Below are 13773 nucleotides of genomic sequence, written 5' to 3'. Positions count from 1 at the left end.
CCCTCGAGTGAGTTCTCACTCCCTCGCACCCACCCAACTGAGCTGAGATTAACAGTCAGTCAGTTGGTAAGTGTTAGCCTACAGGAAACCACCAATAGACCCATCCATTTAACTTAACTGTCAATATTAGCTAAGCCTTGCCGCTTATGCAATGTGTACGAGCCCCCTCGGTGGCAGACCACAAGAGCTTAGAGCGAGGAGATAACACAATGACATTCTGCCTCAGGCAGCCTGGTCCCATTCGCGCTGCGGAAAGCACAGAGCGAGAGAGAGAGAGAAAAAAAAATCCCACTCTCACTGCCGTTGGGTGCGAGGAAATAGTTTTTTTTTTTGTTGTCTCTTGGTGCCCTCTCCACCGAGCCCAGGGCTGAAATCGGAGGTGGCAGGCAGGCAGGCGGGCGGGCGGGCAGGCAGTGGGGGGGGGGCGGCGGGGGGGACGGGGGGGTGGGGGTGGGTGGGTGGTGGAGGTTTCTAAGAAGCTAACGTTCTCTCTGGGGATTCTGAGAATCTTTGAAGCACGCGGTGATCCTCTCACGCAACAGGCTTCTTAAAAAAAAAATGTGGTCGCTGGCGTCCATTGGCAACGGTTTAACCCTTTAGAGGACAGTGCCTGCAGACATGTGGGGAGGGGGCGCGAAATCGGATGTGGTGAAATTGCCTTGTCCCCCCCCCCCCCACCTTTTTTTTTTCTTTTGGGGGGGGATTCAGAACCTGAGCTGCACTTTGCCAATGCCAATAGGAGCAGGAGAAGGCCACTCAGCCCCTCGAGCCTAATAAGGACATAAGAAATAGGAGCAGGAGTAGGCCATACGCCCCCTTCGAGCCTGCTCCGCCATTCGGTCAGATCGTGGCTGACCTTCGACCTCAACTCCACTGTCCCGCCCGATCCCCATGTCCCTTGATTCCCCTAGAGTCCAAAAATCTATATCTCAGTGTTCATCTCAGCCGCCGCTCTACCTGTATTGTGTGGAAGGTGTTTTCCACTAAAATTAGTGCATGTGGCTAAAGCCATTTAATTAGATCATGGCTGATCTGTATCTTAACTCCATCTACCCGTCTTGGTTCCCTAACCCTTAATACCCTCACCCAACAAAAATCGATCAATCTCAGTTTTGAAATTTCCAATTGACCCCCGGCCTCAACAGCGTTTTTTGGGGGGAAGAGAGTTCCAGATTCCCACTCCCCTTTGTGTGAAGAAGTGCTTCCTGACATCACCCCTGAACGGCCCGGCTCTAAACAATCACACCGGGGGCTGAGTTGAAACCACCGTGGCCATCGGGCGGGGGGTAATGGTGGCAGAGGCAGGAGTACGCACAAACGTGAACGAGTCGACGATAATCCCCAATAGCAAATCGGCTATTGCAGTGCGAGTGACTCTGAACTGTGGGGGGGGAGGGGTTGCTGAAGGGGAACAGTGTCTTTGTGAACTGGTGGGGAGGGAGGGGAAGAACTTATTTGTGAATGGGGGAGAGCGCCCATATGAAGAGGGGGTGTCGCAGGAGGGATTCGGCCCAATGCACTCTCTGAAAGACCTCTCCCCTTAGTCCCATTCCCCTGCCCTTTCCCCATTCGGTCCATCACCCCTGTGCTCTCTCTCTGAAACAGCTACCCCCATTGCCCCATTCCCCTGCTCTTTCCCCATTTGGCCCATCGCCCCTGTGGCTCTCTCTCTGAAAGACCTCGTCCCCTGAAAGACCTCACCCCTTAGCCTCATTCCCCTGCTCTTTCCCCATTTGGCCCATCGCCACTGTGCTCTCTCTCTGAAACAGCCCCCCCCCTTCACCCCATTCCCCTGCCCTTTCTCCATTCGGCCCATTGCCCCTGTACTCTCTCTCTGAAAGAGCTCCCCCTATCCCTGCCCTATCCCCATTCGGCCCATTGCCCCTGTGCTCTCTCTCTGAAAGAGCTTCCCCCTCAGTCCCATTCCCCTGCCCTCTCCCCATTCAGCCCATCGCCCCTGTGCTCTCTCTCTGAAAGAGCTCCCCCCTCAGTGCCATTCTCCTCCCCTTTCCCCATTCGGCCCATCGCCCCTGTGCTCTCTCTCTGAAAGAGCTTCCCCCTCAGTGCCATTCCCCTGCCCTCTCCCCATTCGGCCCATCGTCCCTGTGCTCTCTCTCTGAAAGAGCTTCCCTCTCAGTCCCATTCCCATGCTCCTTCCCAGACCCTTTTTAAATTTTAATTTTCCAAATATCGCCTTGCGTAGCTAGTCTGGATTCCACTCCTACTACTGTGCTTGGTTGGACCGTCCACGTCCTAACAACCCTCTGTGCAAATAAAACATCCGACCTATCTCCTCCTTTTGTAGTTTTGCCAGGGATTTAACATTTACACCTTCTAGTTATTTTTTGCTGGTACTTTTTTTCAAATTAAAATTCTATCAGTTGTGAAGTAAAATAATGTTTAGAATGCAGCATTTTTGCTGTAAAAATTCAACTTTTAGCAGGGCTCCCCCCCTTTAGAAAAACTTAACAGGAGGGGATTGGGCAATATTTGGAAGGAGTATCTACAATTCATCTCACTTCACCTCTAATTGGGGGAAGAAAATATATATTTCTTCTGATGTTGCTCTGTATCGTTTGGGAGGACAAATTAAATGAAAAAATAAACAAGATTTACACTAAACATCTGCCCCCTCGATACACGATAGACAGTTTCCTAGAAGTAAAGGGAATTAGGGGTTACGGGGAGCGGGCAGGAAATTGGACATGAATTTAGATTTGAGGTTAGGATCAGATCAGCCATTATCTTATTGAATGGCGGAGCAGGCTCGAGGGGCCGATTGGCCTACTCCTGCTCCTATTTCTTATGTTCTTATGTTCTTACAACACTGCAGCCTACACAGCAACACCAACTTGCATTTATACAGTGCCTTTAACGGTAGTAAAACGTCTCAAGGCGCTTCACGGGAGCGTAAATCAGACAATGTGTGACACCGAGCCACATAAGGAGATATTAGGACAGGTGACCAAAAGCTTGGTCAAAGAGGTAGGTTTTAAGCAGCGTCTTAAAGGAGGAGAGAGAGGTGGAGAGGTTTAGGGAGGGAATTCCAGAGCTTAGGGCCCAGGCGGCTGAAGGCACGGCCGCCAATGGTGGAGCGAAGGAAGTGGGGGAAGTGCAAGAGGCCAGAATTGGAGGAACGAACTGAGCCACGACCAACGCTTTGGATGGAATGTAGCGATGCGGAGGGGCTAATCCAACTGTGAACTCAGTTGCTTAAATTCATGGAAGTACAAGCAATGTAAGAGGGGAGGAACTGGTTGGCGGAGTGGATTAGACACTGGATTTTCACTTCTGGGACCTGGATTCAAATTCAGCCCAGACTGTTAGCTGTGAGGGTTTTCCTACTTCACCACGTCACTATGCAACATACGTGCGTCGGCTGTGGCGCAGTGGGTGGCACTCTCGCCTCTGAGTCAGAAGGTTGTACGTTCGAGCCCCAATCTAGAGACTTGTAATATATAATCCAAGCTGTCTTTGTGATAAGATATTAAACTGAGGGCCCCCATCTGCCCTCTTAGTAGACATGAAAGATCACATGGCCCTATAAGAAGAGTAGAGGAAGGTATCCTGGTCCGCTGTTTAGTTCTCAACCAACATCACTAAAACAAATGATCTGATTGTCATCTTACTGCTGTTTGTGGGACCTTACTGTTTCCGACATTATAACAGTGACTACACTTTAAAAGTATTTAACCGGCTGTGAAGCGCTTTGGGATGTAAACAGGTCCTGTATAAATGCAAGTCTTTCTTTTCTTTACGCCTGCCAGTGTGGTGGATAAGCGAAAAGAAGCCCAACTTAATCCTTTCTTGATAACTTAAATTCCCGACACCCAGGCTCCTTGCTGCTTCCCTCTGTAGCCTCTGAGATGCAGTAATATGACTAGGGGACCAAAACTGCACGCAGACATCCTAGAACTGTGCACAGTACTTCTGGCCGACTTAAGGAGGTCTCTTTGTGCTACTTAAGCCAGCCCAGTGTTGGTGAGTAACATCGATATGTGGTTATTCAAAGCGTCCATGTGGTTTAGAAATGAAGGAAATATAAATCCAACTTGAGAAGGTTGGTACGTCGTTCGGCACCTGGCCATTTTTATCAGCGCTTTTGCTGTGCGATCCTCACCAAGATCTCTCTAGGTGGCATTCTCCCTTCCGCACAGAGCTACCCGGCACTAAACTGCCAATCTTGTCGAGGCCGCAGCGTAGCTGGTGTGAGAAATGGAAATATCACACCAGTGCAGTAGGGCAGTACAATGGGGGGGTTTTTTTTGGGTCACTTCTGGAAATGCATTCCCAAGCTCTGAGTCTCAACCAAACTACTGAGAAATCCACACCCATAGGGTTTCTGTTTAGCTGCTGTTACGTGTCAGCTGTGGCTCAGTAGGTAACACTCTCATCTCTAAATCCAAAGTTTATGGGTTCGATTCCCATCCCAGAGACTTGCCCACACAATCTAGGCTGATGCTCCCAGTGCAGTACTGAGGGAGTGCTGCATTGTTGGAGGTGCCGTCTTTTGGATGAGACATTAAACCAAGGTCCTGTCTGCCCCTCTCAGGTTGGATGTCAAAGATCCCGTGGCACTATTTCGAAGAAGAGCAGGGGAGTTCTTCCAGGGCCAATATTTATCCCTCAACTTACACCAAAAAGTTGTTGAAATGTAGGAAACATGGCAGCCAATTTGTGCACAGCAAGATCCCACAAACAGCAATGAGATAAATGACCAGATAATCTGTTTTAATGTTTAGGGATAAATATTTTCCAGGACATCAAGGAGAACTCCCCCTGTGTTTGCTTTGAAATAGCACCCTGGGACTTTTTACAGTAGGGTAAGTAGTGGTTATGTTACTGGACTAGTAATCTAGTAGGCCTAGACTAATAATCCAGAGTCATGAGTTCAAATCCTACCATAGCAGCTGGGTTAGGGTTAATTAAATAAAAATCTGGAATTAAAAAAACTAGCATCAGTAATGGTGGCCATGAAACTACTGGACTGTCGTAAAAACCCATCTGGTTCACTAATGCCCTTCAGGGAAGGAAACCTGCCGTCCTTACCCGGTCTGGCCTCTATGTGACTCCAGACTCACAGCAATATAGTTGATTCTTAATTGCCCTCTGAAATGGTCTAGCAAGCCACTCATTTGTAAAATCTCGTTTAAAAAAAAGTCATAAGAATAAAACCGGTTGGACCACCCGGCATCGGACCACTAGGCACCGACACGACAAAAGCAAACCAAGCCCAGTCAACCCTGCAAAGTCCTCCTCATGAACATCTAGGGACTTGTGCCAAAATTGGGAGAGCTGTCCCACAGACTGACATAGCCATACTCACAGAATCATACCTTTCAGCCAACGTCCCAGACTCGTCCATCACCATCCCTGAGTATATCCTGTCCCACTGGCAGGACAGACCGACCAGAGGTGGCGGTATCAGTGATATACAGTCAGGAGGGAGTGGCCCTGGGAGTCCTCAACATTGACTCCAGACCCCAAGAAAACTCATGGCATCAGGTCAAACATGGGCAAGGAAACCACCTCCCTCACCTGATGAATCAGTCCTCCTCCATGTTGAGCACCACTTGGATGGAAGCACTCAGGGTAGCAAGGGCACAGAATGTACTCTGGGTGGGGGACTTTAATGTCCATCACCAAGAGTGGCTCGGTAGCACCACTACTGGCCGAGTCCTGAAGGACATAGCTGCCAGACTGGGCCTGCGGCAGGTGGTGAGGGAAAAACCTACTTGACCTCGTCCTCACCAATCTACCTGTCGCAGATGCATCTGTCCATGGCAGTATTAGTAGGAGTGACCACCTCATAGAGACGAAGTCCCGTCTTCGCACTGAGGACACCATCCAACGTGTTGTGTGGCACTACCACCGTGCTAAATGGTATAGATTCAGAACAGATCTAACAGCTCAAAACTGGGCATCCATGAGGTGCTGTGGGCCAGTAACAGAATTATATTCCAGCACAATCTGTAACCTCATGGCCCGGCATATTCCTCACTCTACCATTACCAACAAGCCAGGGGATCAACCCTGGTTCAATGAGGAGTGTAGAAGAGCATGCCAGGAACAGCACCAGGCGTACCTAAAAATGAGGTGCCAACCTGGTGAAGCTACAATTCAGAACTACATACATGCTAAACTGCAGAAGCAACATGCTATAGACAGAGCTAAGCGATTCCACAACCAACGGATCAGATCAAAGCTCTGCAGTCCTGCCACTTACAGCCGTGAATGGTGGTGGACAATTAAACAACTAACGGGAGGAGGAGGCTCTGTAAACATCCCCATCCTCACGATGGCGGAGTCCAGCACGTGAGTGCAAAAGACAAGGCTGAAGCGTTTGCAGCCAGAAGTGCCGAGTGGATGATCCATCTCAGCCTCCTCCCGATATCCCCACCATCACAGAAGCCAGTCTTCAGCCAATTCGATTCACACCACGTGACATCAAGAAACGGCTGAGTGCACTGGATACAGCAAAGGCTATGGGCCCCGACAAGATCCCAGCTGTAGTGCTGAAGACTTGCGCTCCAGAACTAGCTGCGCCTCTAGCCAAGCTGTTCCAGTACAGCTACAAGACTGGCATCTACCCGACAATGTGGAAAATTGCCCAGGTATGTCCTGTCCACAAAAAGCAGGACAAATCCAATCCGGCCAATTACCACCCCATCAGTCTACTCTCAATCATCAGCAAATTGATGGAAGGTGTCGTTCACAGTGCTATCAAGCGGCACTTATTCACCAATAACCTGCTCACCGATGTTCAGTTTGGGTTCCGCCAGGACCACTCGGCTCCAGACCTCATTACAGCCTTGGTCCAAACATGGACAAAAGAGCTGAATTCCAGAGGTGAGGTGAGAGTGACTGCCCTTGACATCAAGGCAGCATTTGACCAAGTGTGGCACCAAGGAGCCCTAGTAAAATTGAAATCAATGGGAATCAGGGGGAAAACTCTCCAGTGGCTGGAGTCATACCTAGCACAAAGGAAGATGGTAGTGGTTGTTGGAGGCCAATCACCTCAGCCCCAGGACATTGCTGCAGGAGTTCCTCAGGGCAGTGTCCTAGGCCCAACCATCTTCAGCTGCTTCATCAATGACCTTCCCTCCATCATAAGGTCAGAAATGGGGATGTTCGCTGATGATTGCACAGTGTTCAGTTCCATTCGCAACCTCTCAGATAATGAAGCAGTCCGTGCCCGCATGCAGCAAGACCTGGACAACATCCAGGCTTGGGCTGATAAGTGGCAAGTAACATTCGCACCAGACAAGTGCCAGGCAATGACCATCTCCAACAAGAGAGAGCCTAACCACCTCCCCTTGATATTCAACGGCATAACCATCGCCGAATCCCCCACCATCAACATCCTGGGGGTCACCATTGACCAGAAACTTAACTGGACCAGCCATATAAATACTGTATCTACAAGAGCAGGTCAGAGGCTGGGTATTTTGCGGTGAGTGACTCACCTCCTGACTCCCCAAAGCCTTTCCACCACCTACAAGGCACAAGTCAGGAGTATGATGGAATACTCTCCACTTGCTTGGATGAGCGCAGCTCCAACAACACTCAAGAAGCTCGACACCATCCAGGACAAAGCAGCCCGCTTGATTGGCACCCCATCCACCACCCTAAACATCCACTCCCTTCACCACCGGCGCACTGTGGCTGCAGTGTGTACCATCCACAGGATGCACTGCAGCAACTCGCCAAGGCTTCTTTGACAGCACCTCCCAAACCTGCGACCTCTACCACCTAGAAGGACAAGGGCAGCATGCACATGGGAACAACACCACCTGCACGTTCCCCTCCAAGTCACACACCATCCCGACTTGGAAATTTATCGCAGTTCCTTCATCGTCGCTGGGTCAAAATCCTGGAACTCCCTTCCGAACAGCACTGTGGGAGAACCGTCACCACACGGAATACAGCAGTTCAAGAAGGCGGCTCACCACCACCTTCTCAAGGGCAATTAGGGATGGGCAATAAATGCCGGCCTCGCCAGCGACGCCCACATCCCATGAATGAATTTAAAAAAAGTTTAACATCTCATCCGAAAGACAACACCACTGACAGTGCAGCACTCCCTCAGTACTGCACTGGGAACATCAGCCTGGATTTTGCGCTCAAGTTTCTGGTGCGGGACTTGAACCCACAACCTTCCAACTCAGAGGCGAGAGTGCTACCCACTGAGCCCCAGGTAACGCCTAGCATGCAATAATGCCCTTAGCAATTTGTCTGGGAATCTCGTTGCAACACCAGGCATATCATGTAGCCCTCCCTCGCAGTCTAAACTCACACAGTATGGACAGCACCCTCTCGAAGGACGCAGGGATTGACTGTCAGGGACCCAAACGGCCTTCATCTGACCTGGAGAAATTAAACAGAATTGCCAAAAAAAAAGCGTTGTCTACAACCTGCGGTCTCGAGATACAGCTGTGGGCTTTTCGCAAACACTCGAATATTCTCGAAATGGTCAGTTGACCACAAAATGGAAACATGGTGCAGGCTGCCATCGAGCCCTGACCACAGCAGAATGGAAAACAAGGCATCTGCAACAGACCCCAATCACTGAGCGAGAGGGAAAAAACAATCACACGTAACGTAACGTGACCCATTTACTAAATGTTCGTTAGTCAGTATTTCATCTGTGGCTAGAGGGTTGGCTTGAGGGAGACAATTAACCCATTATCACCCACAGCTGATGGAACTCTTGAGCACTGACTGTGTCCAAAGCATTGACCTCTGGCTCTCCAGCGGTGGAGTGTTTGGATCGAGAGATCCACAGTGCCAGGACAACAGCCAGGTTGAAAAGAGTTGGAGAGAAGAGGATGTAGATCGAGAAGTAGTGGCTCAGTGAGGGGACGCTTGGGATTTCAAAGCCTGGAGATTGTAGGAGGGTGAGAGAGATGAGGAGTTGCACATCTTGGGGTCCGGTGAAAGAATGAGTTTGAGCAGGTGACGAGTCTGGATTTCAACACAGTGAGGGCGTGGGGAGGAGGGAGAGACTGCACGATGGTGGATTTGGAGCTAGGGATGACCAGGAAGAGAAAGTTCAAAGGAGTACTGACCATAGGAGTAGGCCATTCAGCCCCTCGTGCCTGCTCCGCCATTTGATAAGATCATGGCTGATCTGTGATCTAGCTCCATATACCTGCCTTTGGCCCATATCCCTTAATACCTTTGGTTGCCAAAAAGCTATCTATCTCAGATTTAAATTTAGCAATTGAGCTAGTATCAATTGCCGTTTGCGGAAGAGAGTTCCAAACTTCTACCACCCTTTGTGTGGAGAAATGTTTTCTAATCTCGCTCCTGAAAGGTCTGGCTCTAATTTTTAGACTGTGCCCCCTACTCCTAAAATCCCTAACCAGCGGAAATAGTTTCTCTCTATCCACCCTATCCGTTCCCCTTAATATCTTATAAACTTCGATCAGATCACCCCTTGACCTTCGAAACTCGAGAGAATACAACCCCAATTTGTGTAATCTCTCCTCGTAACTTAACCCTTGAAGTCCAGGTATCATTCCAGTAAACCTACGCTGCACTCCCTCCAAGGCCAATATGTCCTTCCGAAGGTGCGGTGCCCAGAACTGTTCACAATACTCCAGGTGCGGTCTAACCAGGGTTTTGTATAGCTGCAGCATAACTTCTGCCCCCTTGTACTCCAGTCCTCTAGATATAAAGGCCAGCATTCCATTAGCCTTCTTGATTATTTTCTGCACCTGTTCATGACACTTCAATGATCTATGTACCTGAACCCCTAAGTCCCTTTGGACATCCACTGTTTTTAACTTTTTACCATTTAGAAAGTACCCTGTTCTATCCTTTTTTGATCCAAAGTGGATGACCTCACATTTGTCTACATTGAATTCCATCTGCCACAGTTTTGCCCATTCACCTAATCTATCAATATCCCTTTGTAATTTTATGTTTTCATCTACACTGCTTACGATGCCACCAATCTTTGTCTCGTCGGCAAACTTAGATATGAGACTTTCTATGCCTTCATCTAAGTCGTTAATAAATATTGTGAATAATTGAGGCCCCAAGACAGATCCCTGCAGGACTCCACTAGTCACATCCTGCCAATGTGAATACTTACCCATTATCCCTACTCTCTGTCGCCTTTCGCTCAGCCAATTTCCTAACCAAATCCGTACTTTTCCCTCGATTCCATCAATAAAATAAAGAGACAAGGTGATGGAGGGAGAGGTTGGAAGCTGTTAGTGAGGGTGGTGACAAGGCTTTTCTTATATCTGTTCGAAGTTGAATCGAGGGATATGGGGATCGGGCGGGAAAGTGGAGTTGAGGTCAAAGATCAGCCATGATCTTATTGAATGGCAGAGCAGGCTCGAGGGGCCGTATGGCCTACTCCTGCTCCTATTTCTTATGTTTCTTATGTAAGTTCCTCCCTAGGCTAATATCATCTGCGTTATATACAAGACAACACATAGTTGGAAGTGTGTTACATGTGCATCACAAAGCTAGGAGCATGTTACCCATATATTTCTAGGCTGGTAGCACTCATCTTTGTTTCAGAAGGTGTGGTTTTAAGCCCCACTCCAAAGCCTTGACCACAAAATCTAGGCTGACACTCGCAGTGCAGTACTGAGGGAGCGCTGCGTGGTCTCTCAGGTGAGATGCTAAACTGAGGCTCTGTTCAGGTGGACGTAAAAGATCCCATGGCACTATGTGAAGAAGAGCCGGACATTCCTCCCTTATACCAATACCACCAAAAACAGCTGGTCCTTTATCTCATCGCTGTTTGTGAGACCTTGCCACGTCCAAATTGGCCACCACATTCGCCACTACACTTCGAAAGTCACTTGCTGGCTGTAAAGCACTTTGGGACGTCCTACGGACACGAAAGAAAGAAAGGACTTGCATTTTTATCGCACCTTTCACGACCTCAGGACGTCCCAAAGCGCTTCACAGCCAATGGAGTGCTTTTAGAGGTGTAGTCACTGTTGTAATGTAGGAAACGCAGCAGCCAATGTGCACACAGCAAGATCCCACAAACAGCAATGTGATGATAACCAGACCATCTTAACTTATATGGACGACAATCAGATAGGCTCCCTCATGGGCATGTTCTTCTCTCTGTCCAATTTTACAGTATTCACTGAGCCCAGATAATCTAAAAGCCCCAGGTGCAGAAACAGGAAACTCTGCCCCCATTTTCCACCAGGTGTCTATATAAGATGTGCTTTTGGCTCAATCAACCCCCAGAAGCTTGCAATTTGATCCAAACCCTCATCCATGCCTTTGTTACCTCCAGACTCAAATTTTCCAATGCTCTCCTGGCCGGCCTCCCACTATCCTTAAACTTGTGCTCATTCAAAACTCTGCCCCACTGTATCCTAACTCACACCAAGTCCCGTTCACCCATCACCCCTGTGCTCGCTGACCTACATCGGCTCCCAGTCCTGCAACACCTCAATTTTAAAATTCTCATCCTCTTGTTCAAGGCCCTCCATGGTCTTGCCAACCCCCCCCCCCCATATCTCTGTAACCCCCTCTAGCCCTACAACCCTCCGAGATCTCTGCGCTCCTCCAATTCTGGCCTCTTGCGCATCCCCGATTTTCATCGCTCCACTATGTTCATTCATCTCATCGCTATTTGTGGGATCTTGGTATTTGCAAAAAGACGGCCTCATGTGCTTACAGAATGACAGTCACTGCACTTTACTTCATTCTATGCACAGTGCTTTGGGACATTTCTATCTCTCCCTATCTCTGTAACCTGCTCCAGCCCCCACGACCCTCCGAGGTCTCTGCGCTCCTCCAACTCTGGCCTCTTGAGCATCCCCCGATTTCCATCGCCCCACCATTGGCGGCCGTGCCTTCAGCCACTTAGGCCCTAAGCTCTGGAATTCCCTCCCTAAACCTCTCCGCCTCTCTCTCCTCCTTAAAGTCACTCCTTAAAACCTACCTCTTTGACCAAGCTTTTGGTCACCTGTCCTAATATCTCCTTATGTGGCTCGGTGTCAACATTTTATCTGATAACGCTCCTGTGAAGCGCCTTGGGGACGTTTTACCATGTTAAAGGCGATATATAAATGCAAATTGTTGTTTTTATACAGCGCCTTTAACTCAGTAAAATGTCCCGAGGCGTTTCACAGGAGCGTAATCAGACGGAAACACCAGTTGGTCAATCACGCTACACTTTCTCGCGGCTAATTGTGTGCTAGAGTTGGCCGACAGGAAAAAAAAAATTGACCACTTTATGATAATGTGGTTTTGGTTAGGTAAGTGGCCAGAAACTGATTACACAATCGAGTCACGGGCAGAGCGATAGCCACCTAACCCACTGCCCCGAGATATAAAATATTCTGGTAGCTCTCTCGAAAGCCGTCGCCGACTAATTTTTTTAAAATATATTGCTTATCTGTCTTTTGGAAGAGATGTTAAACCGAGGCCCCGTCTGCCCTCTCGGGGGGACGTAAAAGATCTCAAGAGCAAGGGAGTTCCGCCCGGCGTCCTGGGCCGATATTTATCCCTCAACCAACATCAATACAAAAAAAACCAGATGATCTGGTCATAGCTGTTTGTGGGATCTTGCTGTGCGCAAATTGGCTGCCGCATAAAAATGCAAGGGCTTTCTTTTCTTTCTTTGAGAAACTCAGATCCCCGCAGTGCAGGGCACCATTAAGCGTAAGACGGAAGGTGAAGTAAAGAAAGAACTTGCAATTCTACAGCACTCTGTCATGTCGTCGGGACGTCCCAAAGCACTTTACAGCTATTCTTTTTGTTTTAAGACGAGCAGCCACTGTTGTTCTGTTGGAAATCGCGGCGGCCATTTTATTGTACAGGAAGGCCCCACAAACAGCAATGAGATAACGATCAGGTCATCTGTTTTCATGGGTGTTAGTTGAAGGAAAAAAGAACTTGCATTTCTATAGCGCCTTTCACAACCTCAGGACGTCCCAAACCATTTTGCAGCCAATGAAGTACTTTTTTTGAAGTGTAGACACTGCTGTAATGCAGGAAACGTGGCAGCCAATTTACGCACAGCAAGCTCCCACAAACAACAACGTGATAATGACCAGACAATCTGTTTTAGTGATATTGGTTGAGGGATAAATATTGGCCAGGACACCGGGGAGAACTCCCTGCTGCTCTTCTTCAAAATGGTGCCGTGGGATCTTTTACATTCACCTGAGAGGGAAGACAGGGCCACGGTTTAATGTCTCATCCGAAAGACGGCACCTCCGACAGTGCAGCACTCCCTCAGTACGGCACTGGGAGCCTGGATTAGGAGCTCAAGTCTCTGGAGCAGGACCTTCTAACTCAAGAGGTGAAAGGGCTACTCAAATGACATTTTATCGCATTGCTGTTTGTGAGATCTCGCCGTGTGCAAATCTGCGGCTGTGTTTATCTGCAAAACAAGAGCGGCTGCACCTCAGAAGTAATTCATCAGCTCCGAAGTACTTTGGGATGTTTCGAGAGCGTAAAAAGGCGCTGTATAAATGCACGACCTTTAATCCCACGGGAGGTCTCGAGAACGAGAGTTTCAGAATAAAAACAGTAACTGAACTGTCGCCAAATGTGACATCAGAGGCATTCTGAGTGGAAACGGTGCAAAATTTACCAGAAAGGTAGACAATAAACTGTTGACACCAGTGATTTACAGAGAGGAAACAGTCTTTCCATTTACTAATCACAGTGCTCTGACCTTTTAAGATGTTATTTAACAGTGTCACAGATTCGTCAAAAAAAAAACCTGTCGCACCATCACTTCGGCAGAGCCTGACCACCTGGTTACGTAACTGGTCT

This window comes from Heptranchias perlo, chromosome 44 (assembly GCF_035084215.1).
Source record: "Heptranchias perlo isolate sHepPer1 chromosome 44, sHepPer1.hap1, whole genome shotgun sequence".
NCBI lineage: Eukaryota > Metazoa > Chordata > Chondrichthyes > Hexanchiformes > Hexanchidae > Heptranchias > Heptranchias perlo.
Note: the sequence above shows the minus strand (reverse complement) of the source record.